Genomic DNA, 10,000 nt, shown 5'->3' with positions numbered 1-10,000 from the left:
ATGAGGCCACACGCTACCACTGCGCCACCCTGTTGTGAATACCAATTGAAAAATGAAAATGTGATTAGCAGAGCGTGGTTTCGATCCACGGACCTTTGGGTTATGGGCCCAACGCGCTTCCAACTGCGCCACTCTGCTTCGAAAGTAAAAGAGTTAATTGTTCTATTTAAACTACAAGTCCGAGGGACCTGATGCCATTTAGTGCTCGCCAATGTATGATAATGACGCAATTATTAATACTCTAACATCAGTAGCACGAATAATATTGAGAAACATTACTAATAAGTCAACGTAAATAATATAATAAGGTGAGATAATAAGGTAAAGATCCATATAAGTAAATGGCTGGCGTCTTCTGTCACATGAAGTTCCTTCCAGGTCCTGCGCGACAACACCTATCGAGCCTTTTTGTATGTGTGTGTATTTGTGTATGTGTTTGTGTGCATGTGTTTGTGTATTTGTGTATTTGTATGGGTGTGCTTGTATGTGAGTGTGTACATGTGTGTTTTCCGACTTACTAAAGTAATTTGTGAGACCAGAGACGACACGCGTGTCGTGAAGTCCTTCTTGACCTCGGGATACTTCTCCGACTAAAGTCCCTTGAAACCGTTGTCGACTCCGTGGCGCAATTGGTTAGCGCATTCGATTCTTGACCGAAAGATTGAGGGTTCGAGGCCACCTTGGGTGCGAATTTACAATGAGAGGGTAATAAATGTTGCTCATGTACTAAAGCAATGCCCAACATTAAGCTGAGAAATGGCGTCGTTATTTCAGATGACAAAGATAAAAGGTTTCGAGTTAGGTATAACCATTCAAGGGAGATCCTACAGAGTATTTCTCTATTCCTTAAATTGCTACTTGAATATGGACATGGCGGGTGACGTTATATGAAGACAAACAGGCGTTCACATCTATTAAGCAGCCTCGAAGACCATGTTCAGACTAGGTGGCAGTGCCCCTCAACAGCACAATGAAATCGACTGGCGAATGAAGTACTATTACCTGGACCCTGTAGTCACCTGTCGATATATACCCTTAATTGTCCTGTGACCTCCAGAAAGGCTTGTGTGTACATCATTTTGTAGAAGTAGTAGTAGAAGAAGTAATAGCAATAGTGTCAATAGTATCAGTAGTAGTATCAATAGTGCAAGTTTTAAAAGTATTGCCATTATCTCAGGAGCGAAATGCCTATCTATAGAATGACAGAACACTTTCACAACAAAGACGGGACTGGCGGGGTATCACAGGGCTCGTCATTTGCTCCAGTAAAGTTTTTGCCGTACATTAGTAGTAAAGGTAATGATTTAGAGATCATATATTAGCAGAAAGTGTGCGTGAATGTACTCTATATCCAGGTTACTTCTATCATAAAGGCACCGATAGCAAAATAAAAAAAATTGGAAAATAAAGAGCTCCCAGAACAAAAATATAAAAGTGATTAGCAAAGCGTGCTCTCATTCCACGGACCCTTGGGTTATGGGCCCAACACTCATCCACTGCTCCACTCTGCTCTGAAAGCGAGTTAACTCTTCAATTAAAACTACAAGTCGAAGACACTTGAATACAAATAGTGCATGACGATATTTGATGACAATGCAAATACCATATTTTTTTAGTAGCGTTCATAGACTGGTGAAATTTGGTAATAGATCAATCCATGTACAGTAATAAGTTGAAGGAAATCGAAGATTGTTAAAAACAAATGGCTGGAGGTCCTACGCGACATGACCTCTCGATTTCTATTTCTGTTGGAGAGAGAGAGAGAGAGAGAGAGAGAGAGAGTGTGTGTGTGTGTGTGTGTGTGTGTGTGTGTGTGTGTGTGTGTGTGTGTGTGTGTGTGTGTGTGTGTGTGTGTGTGTGTGTGTGTGTGTGTGTGTGTGTGTGTGTGTGTGTGTGTGTGTGTGTGTGTGTGTGTGTGTGTGTGTGTGTGTGTGTGTATTTACCTAGTTGTATTTACCTAGTTGTATATTACGGGAAGGAGAGCTATGCTCGTGGGTCCCGTCTTCATATCTCATTTTATCTAAACTTTTTTTAAATTCATGTATTGTTTTTGCACACATCACTTTCTCATCTAACTTGTTCCAACTGTTTATTACTCTGTGAGGAAAGCTGTTCTTTTTCAAGTCTCTTCTATAGCTGTCTTTTTTTATTTTCTTTCCGTGTCCTCTTGTATTTCTGTCATCCCATTTTATCAGATTCTCTCTATCAGTAATTTCTATGCCTTTCATGATTCTGTAAATAGCTATCAAATCTCCTCTCTCTCTTCTTTGCTCTAGTGTCTGTAGTTCAAGTTTTTCTAGTCTCTCTTCATATGATAGTTTTGAGAGTGTTGGTGCCAGTTTTGTAATTGCTCTTTGTATTCTTTCAAGTTTTTTTTATACATTTTTTTGTACTTGGTGACCATATCGTTGCTGCATATTCCAATCTTGGTCTTATCAGGGTGATTAGGATTTTCTTCACCATTTCTTCATCCAGGTATGTAAATGCAACTTTGATTGTTCTTATTAAATTATAAGTTTCTCCAAAAATCTTATTTATATGTTTCTCAGGTGACATATTATTCATAACAATGACTCCCAGGTCCTTCTCATTTTATACTTTTTTTATTCCTTCTTCTCCCAATTTATATGCTCCTGTTATTCTGTTTTTGCTTTTTCCAAATTCCATTATACTACACTTTTTTGTATTGAACTCCATCTCCCACTTCCTACTCCATTCCTGTACTATATTTAGATCTCTCTGTAGTGATTCACAATCTTCTTCAGTTTTCACTCTTTTCAGTAGTTTTGTATCATCTGCAAAGAAGCTCATATAGCTTTCAATTCCTTCATCCATATCATTAATATATATAGCAAACATTATTGGGGCCAGAACTGTTCCCTGCGGAACACCTCTTATTACTTCATCCCATTTTGAGTGCTGGTTTCTTATCACTACTCTCATTTTTCTTTCTTGCAAAAAGTCTTCCATCCAATTTAGTAGTTTTCCCTGTATTCCTCCTTCAGTTTCTAATTTCTTAAGCAACTTCTTATGTGGTACTTTGTCAAAAGCTTTCTTTAGGTCTAGAAATGCACAGTCCGCCCATCCATCTCTTTCTTGTATTATATCTATTAGCCTTGAATAAAAACATATTAAATTTGTGACGCATGATCGTCCTTGTCTGAATCCAAATTGCCTTGGATTTAACACTGTTTTTTTTTTAATATTTTACCCATCTACTTTTGATCATTCTTTCACAAATTTTTGCTATTGTACTTGTTAGAGAGACTGGTCTATAGTTTGTAGGTTCTTCTTTATTTCCTCCTTTATATATAGGTACTATATTTGCTTTTTTCCAATCTTCTGGAACTTTTCCTTCTTTCAAGGAACTGTTTAGTATGCTATGTATTTTGTCTGCCAGTTCATTCCTGCATTCTTTCAGAATCCAGTTTGCTATATCATCTGGTCCATGCGATTTTCTGACATCAAGATTACTCAAGTGTTTCAATATTTCATTCTTTGTTACTTCTATTTCTTCCATAGGGGGGACTTTCTCTTTCCACTCAATCTCTTCAGGTTGTATGTTCTCCCTTGTAAACACTGATTTAAAATGTTTGTTCATAATTTCCGCCATTTCCATTTCCTCAGTGTATTCAACTCCCTCTTGTCTTAATTTCTCCATGTCTTGTTTGTTTTTCAGTTTATTGTTTACAAATCTGTAGAATAGTTTTGGTTGATCTTTACACTTTTCTATGACATCTTTTTCATATTTTCTCTTTTCCTCTCTGCACGTTTGTACATATTCATTTCTATAACCGGTATATATTTTCCATTTTTCAGGTCTTCTGTCTTTTTTCCATCTGGTCCAGGCTTTGTCTCTTTTGTCTTTTAACTCCCTACAGCTTTTGTTGTACCAGCATTTTACATATTCTTTTTCTTGTTTTTGTCTTGGGACATACTTTTCCACTCCTTTTGTGTAATTTTTTTTCAAAATATTCCATTTCTCTTCCACTGTTGTTTCTTCTTTGTATATTTCTTCCCAGTTTTCTTGTTGAAAGAATTCTCTTATTTTATCAAAGTTTGTTTTTTCATACATCATTCTTCCTTTTCTATATTGCTCTTTCTTTTAATATATTTTTCTTCATTAAGTTCCAGTTCAATCAATATGTGGTCACTTTTACTTATTGGTGTTTTATATTCAATCTTGTCCACTATTCTAGGTTCAGATGTAATTATTAAGTCTAGTCTCGATGGTTCTTCTTCATTTCTATACCTGGTGTTCTCCTGTATCCATTGTGTCATTGTATGGTCAGTAATCATCTCAAGTAGAGCGTTTCCCCATGAGCCGTCTCCACCCTTTACTGTCATTTCTTCCCAGCAGATTTCTTTGCAATTAAAGTTGCCCATTATAACTATTCTTCCTCCATCTTCCATTATTTTATTTAATGTTATCTTTGTGTCCTCTAACATACTTTTATGTTCACTCTCCTCCCATGAGGCTGTTTTCGGTGGCACATAATTTATCACAAATTTTCTGCTCTTCTTATCTCTGTCTTCCACTTCTATCATAATCATCTCTACTGTATTCTTTCCATATATGACACCCTTCACGTTTATATCCTTCTTAGTCAGGAACATAACTCCACCCCCTTGCTTTTTCTCTCTGCTTTTAATCCAATAATTATATGCATCATGTCCTACACTGTTGGGTGGTAGTGGGCCTTTTAATTTTGTTTCTACAATTCCCATTATGTCCGGTTCTTTTTCTTTCAAATAATCATTCAGCTCATTCAATCCTGTTATTAATCCATCTATATTTGTGTAAGACACTCTTAGTTTTCTGTCACTTCCATTGTGTTCTCTGTTTCCCTTTTGTTTTTCTCTTGTATGTCGAACTGCCTTAGTTTCATATTCACTACTCTCCAATAGAATCTCTCTTTCTCTGACTCCGTTCTGCTCTCGTTTTTTTCTTAGCTTCAAGTCTTTTCTGCTTTTCTTCCTCTCTTTCCTCTTTATTCATTTCCCTTTTTATCCATACCTTTTTATATTGTTCACTTGTTGCTAGTTTCCCTGTTTTGGATAAGATATTCTCTGCCGTCGTTTGTGACCTGAATTTAATCTTAATTGGTCTGGTCTTATCTGTACTATACTTTCCGAGCCTGAATTTTTCCTCAGTTTCCTTCATAATTTCTGGTTCATCTTCCTGAACTAATTTTAGTAAACTGCTTACTTTTTCATTTTCCTCATTGGTTCTTGAGGTTCTATCTGGGTTATGTTTCTCTTCCATTCCTAATATAATTATACATTTCTTTTTGTCAGCTAAGTCTCTTACTATATTCTTCTTCTGTCTCATCACTTTAATAACTGAGTCTTCAGTTTGTTCTCTCATTTGCTGTTTAATTATATCAGTAAATGCAACTTTACTGTTTTCTTTTATCGACTTCCATCCCTCTCTGTTTTCTTTACTATTCCACTTCAATTCCTCATTCTCCACCTTTACTTCTTTTAACTGTCTTTTCAGGTTTTCTATTTCATCAGTTAAGTTTTTGTTCGCCTTCTCTAGTTCTTCCAATTTTTCAACCCTTTGTAGAATGTTGTTAACATGACCGAACCTACGCTCCAAGTCCTCGATCATCTTATCGACCTTCTCTTCTAGTCTTGTCAGTCGGGGGGGGGGGGGTTTGTGTCCCCCCCACCCTCTTTAAATCCCTGGAAAATATTCTCATCACTTTCTACTGTATTGCTCTTATCTATACTTCTAATCTTTACATTTTTATTAGACATTTCATCGTCGCTCAGCTGATCGGGGGGTCGTTTGTTTACCTTTCGCCTGTCTGCCTGGGCCAAGTCTACTCCTTCCTCATTTCCTTCCATTTCCCTCAGTAATCCCTCCCCTTCTCCTCTTTCCCTACTTTTCTACTACCCCACGAGCAATTCCCCCCACCCTGTAAATACAATAGGCACTTCTCTTTGCGTTGGGATCCACAAAACTTCAATTTTCTTCAGAACGTCTTCTAAGCCGTCCGTTCGTTGAAGTGTGTGTGTGTGTGTGTGTGTGTGTGTGTGTGTGTGTGTGTGTGTGTGTGTGTGTGTGTGTGTGTGTGTGTGTGTGTGTGTGTGTGTGTGTGTGTGTGTGTGTGTGTGTGTGTGTGTGTGTGTGTGTGTGTGTGGTGTGTGTGTGTGTGTGTGTGTGTGTGTGTGTGTGTGTGTGTGCGTGTGTGTGTGTGTGTGTGTGTGTGTGTTCTAATGTTAATGTTGTATTTCAAAACAATACAATCAAAGAACTTCTCATAGAAAATTCGCCTGATAATTCGGCGGGTTGTGTCTACAGTATTCCTTGCAAGAATTGCAACAGAAACAATAAAACAAAAAGAGCTCAATCTTGAAATCATAGTTCAGGTAGAACAGTTTTTCAGAATTAATCTATTCTCTTTCATGGTACACTTTCGGAAAATATAACTATGATCGAATTGAGTTATCTAAATCAAGCTTTTTAAAGAGAAGTTCGTATTTAGCTTGCCTTACATTAAAAGAAATACACATTATATAGAAAATGAGATATTGTTCAATGAAAATTAAAATTGATTAATATCTTAGTGATGCGTAGATTTACATAACTTGAAAGTGACTGGGTGTAAGTATCGACGACATGACGTCACGAGCTTCTGTATTTCATAAAAATATGTGACGCGTCATTAGTATTCACTCATTATATCATTAGTATGCATTATATCAATATTATCATTTATGCATACTTCCAATCCATACATATTTTTTTCTATTCTTTCCTGATGTGCATTAATAAATTCTCATGTACACTTTAAAAATATTCTTGGTCTACCTTTGATCGACGACTTTCCAGCTAGACTCAAGAAAGAACACGTCTTATAGTCAGATCTTCTACTTAACCTGACGTGAAAATAGGTACTCGCAAGTTATCTAAACCAGCTTCTTTGTCTATTGACTCATGGTAAGAGCTTCAAGTTATCCTCAATCAGGTAGAGACTTATCTATAGTAAATTAATTTTTCATGCACTCCGGATCAAACAAAATGCTTTCAGTGACCAAAATATAAGATGTTAATTATTTCCGGATCAAGAAAGACGAATCTTTCACAAACAACTCGTTTGCCATTAAAAGTCTTCATACTTAACATATACAGGATGTTCATCTTACAAAGATTACTAAATCTATAAATCTATATTAATGATGACACTGAGAAAAAACAACCACACTATATCTATCCTATGGGATACTTTGCGTGTTTAATACTGGATTATTGAGAAGATTCACAAAACGTTAATAATTCTCCATTCCAAGGTCGTTTTGTGAGATATTCGAGACAAAACTTCAAAATAGAAACAAAATGCCAGCATTAATATCAGTTTTACTATCTACAATAGCAAAGGAATATATACGAGCCTATTGAAAATGTGATTAATAGAGCGTAGTTTCGATCCACGGACCTTTGGGTTATGAGGCCAACACGATACCACTGCGCCACCCTGCTGTGAATACCAATTAAAAAATGAAAATGTGATTAGCAGAGCGTGGTTTCGATCCACGGACCTTTGGGTTATGGGCCCAACGCGCTTCCAACTGCGCCACTCTGCTTCGAAAGTAAAAGAGTTAATTGTTCTATTTAAACTACAAGTCCGAGGGACCTGATGCCATTTAGTGCTCGCCAATGTATGATAATGACGCAATTATTAATACTCTAACATCAGTAGCACGAATAATATTGAGAAACATTACTAATAAGTCAACGTAAATAATATAATAAGGTAAGATAATAAGGTAAAGATCCATATAAGTAAATGGCTGGCGTCTTCTGTCACATGAAGTTCCTTCCAGGTCCTGCGCGACAACACCTATCGAGCCTTTTTGTATGTGTGTGTATTTGTGTATGTGTTTGTGTGCATGTGTTTGTGTATTTGTGTATTTGTATGGGTGTGCTTGTATGTGAGTGTGTCCATGTGTGTTTTCCGACTTAATAAGGTAATTTGTGAGACCAGAGACGACACGCGTGTCGTGAAGTCCTTCTTGACCTCGGGATACTTCTCCGACTAAAGTCCCTTCCAACCGTCGTCGCCTCCGTGGCGCAATTGGTTAGCGCATTCGATTCTTGACCAAAAGATTGAGGGTTCGAGGCCACCTTGGGTGCAAATTTACAATGAGAGGGTAATAACTGTTGCTCATGTACTAAAGCAATGCCCAACATTAAGCTGAGAAATGGCGTCGTTATTTCAGACGACAAAGATAAAAGGTTTCGAGTTAGGTATAACCACTCAAGGGAGTCCTACAGAGGATTTCTCTATTCCTTGCATTGCTACTTGAATATGGATATGGCGGGTGACGTTATATGAAGACAAACAGGCGTTCACATCTATTAAGCAGCCTCGAAGACCATGTTCAGACTAGGTGGCAGTGCCCCTCAACAGCACAATGAAATCGACTGGCGAATGAAGTACTATTACCTGGACCCTGTAGTCACCTGTCGATATATGCCCTTAATTGTCCTGTGACCTCCAGAAAGGCTTGTGTGTGCATCATTTTGTAGAGGAAGTAGTAGTAGTAGTAGAAGTAATAGCAATAGTGTCAATAGTATCAGTAGTAGTATCAATAGTGCAAGTTTTAAAAGTATTGCCATTATCTCAGGAGCGAAATGTATGTACGATAATCGATGCCTATCTGTAGAATGACAGAACACCTTCACAACAAAGACGGGACTGGTGGGGTATCACAGGGCTCGTAACTTGCTCCAGTAAAGTTTTTGCCGTACATTAGTAGTAAAGGTAATGATTTAGAGATCATATATTAGTAGAAAGTGTGCGTGAATGTACTCTATATCCAGGTTACTTCTATCATAAAGGCACCGATAGCAAAATAAAAAATTTGGAAGAATAAAGAGCTCCCAGAACAAAAATATAAAATTGATTAGCAGAGCGTGCTCTCATTCCACGGACCCTTGGGTTATGGGCCCAACACTCATCCACTGCTCCACTCTGCTTTGGAAGCGAGTTAACTCTTCAATTAAAACTACAAGTCTAAGATACTTGAATCCAAATAGTGCATGCCGATATTTTATGACAATGTAAATACCATATTTTTTTAGTAGCGTTCATAGACTGGTAAAATTTGGTAATACATCAATCCATGTACAGTAATAAGTTGAAGGAAATCGAAGATTGTTAAAAACAAATGGCTGGAGGTCCTTCACGACATGACCTCTTGATTTCTATTTCTATTCTCTGGAGGGAGAGAGAGAGAGAGAGAGAGAGTGTGTGTGTGTGTGTGTGTGTGTGTGTGTGTGTGTGTGTGTGTGTGTGTGTGTGTGTGTGTGTGTGTGTGTGTGTGTGTGTGTGTGTGTGTGTGTGTGTGTGTGGTGTTTGTGTGTGTGTGTGTGTGTGTGTGTGTGTGTGTGTGTGTGTGTGTGTGTGTGTGTGTGTGTGTGTGTGTGTGTGGTGTGTGTGTGTGTGTGTGTGTGTGTGTGTGTGTGTGTGTGTGTGTGTGTGTGTGTGTGTGTGTGTGTGGGTGTGTGGGTGTGGGTGTGTGTGTGTGTGTGTGTGGGTGTGGGTGTGTGTGTTTTAATGTTAATGTTGTATTTAAAAACAATACAATCAAAGAACTTCTCATCAAAAATTCGCCTGATAATTCGGCGGGTTAGGTCTACAGTAATACTTGCAAGAATTCCAATTCTTATTACACTGGTCAAACTGGCAAGAAATTAAAAATCAGGCTGAGCCACCAATAGTGTCTGTACTGGCCAATCATCAAGTGAGTTTTTGCTCACATTAGAAAATACAAGCATTGTATTGATTGGGACACTTTCCAAGAAATTGTTTCATGTTGTTCTTATTTGGTAAGGAATATAATTGAATTGTGTCTCATTAAAAAAGACTTTCAATGAGAATCTCAATTTCAGCATTAGTCTTTTCAAACTCGATAATTTTGTCATCAACCAAGTTGTAGGACAATGTCACAAAGCTCCACCTCAGCCATCTTCTATGACCTTTTCTCA

The 10,000-nt window shown here is 37.7% G+C and overlaps 2 non-coding genes across 2 annotated transcripts; both read right to left on the bottom strand.

The window, feature by feature from the left end:
- Positions 1 to 65: 65 nt before the first annotated feature.
- Positions 66 to 138, bottom strand: TRNAM-CAU (transfer RNA methionine (anticodon CAU)). The gene has a single exon. It is a non-coding gene; the product is annotated as a tRNA-Met (tRNA).
- Positions 139 to 7,520: 7,382 nt separating this feature from the next.
- On the bottom strand, positions 7,521 to 7,593 carry TRNAM-CAU (transfer RNA methionine (anticodon CAU)). The gene has a single exon. It is a non-coding gene; the product is annotated as a tRNA-Met (tRNA).
- Positions 7,594 to 10,000: the final 2,407 nt, after the last annotated feature.

This window comes from Oratosquilla oratoria, chromosome 9 (genome assembly GCF_046742065.1).
Source record: "Oratosquilla oratoria isolate Oo_2021 chromosome 9, ASM4674206v1, whole genome shotgun sequence".
In the NCBI taxonomy this organism is placed as follows: Eukaryota; Metazoa; Arthropoda; class Malacostraca; order Stomatopoda; family Squillidae; genus Oratosquilla; species Oratosquilla oratoria.
This window is presented reverse-complemented; position numbering and strand designations above follow the sequence as displayed.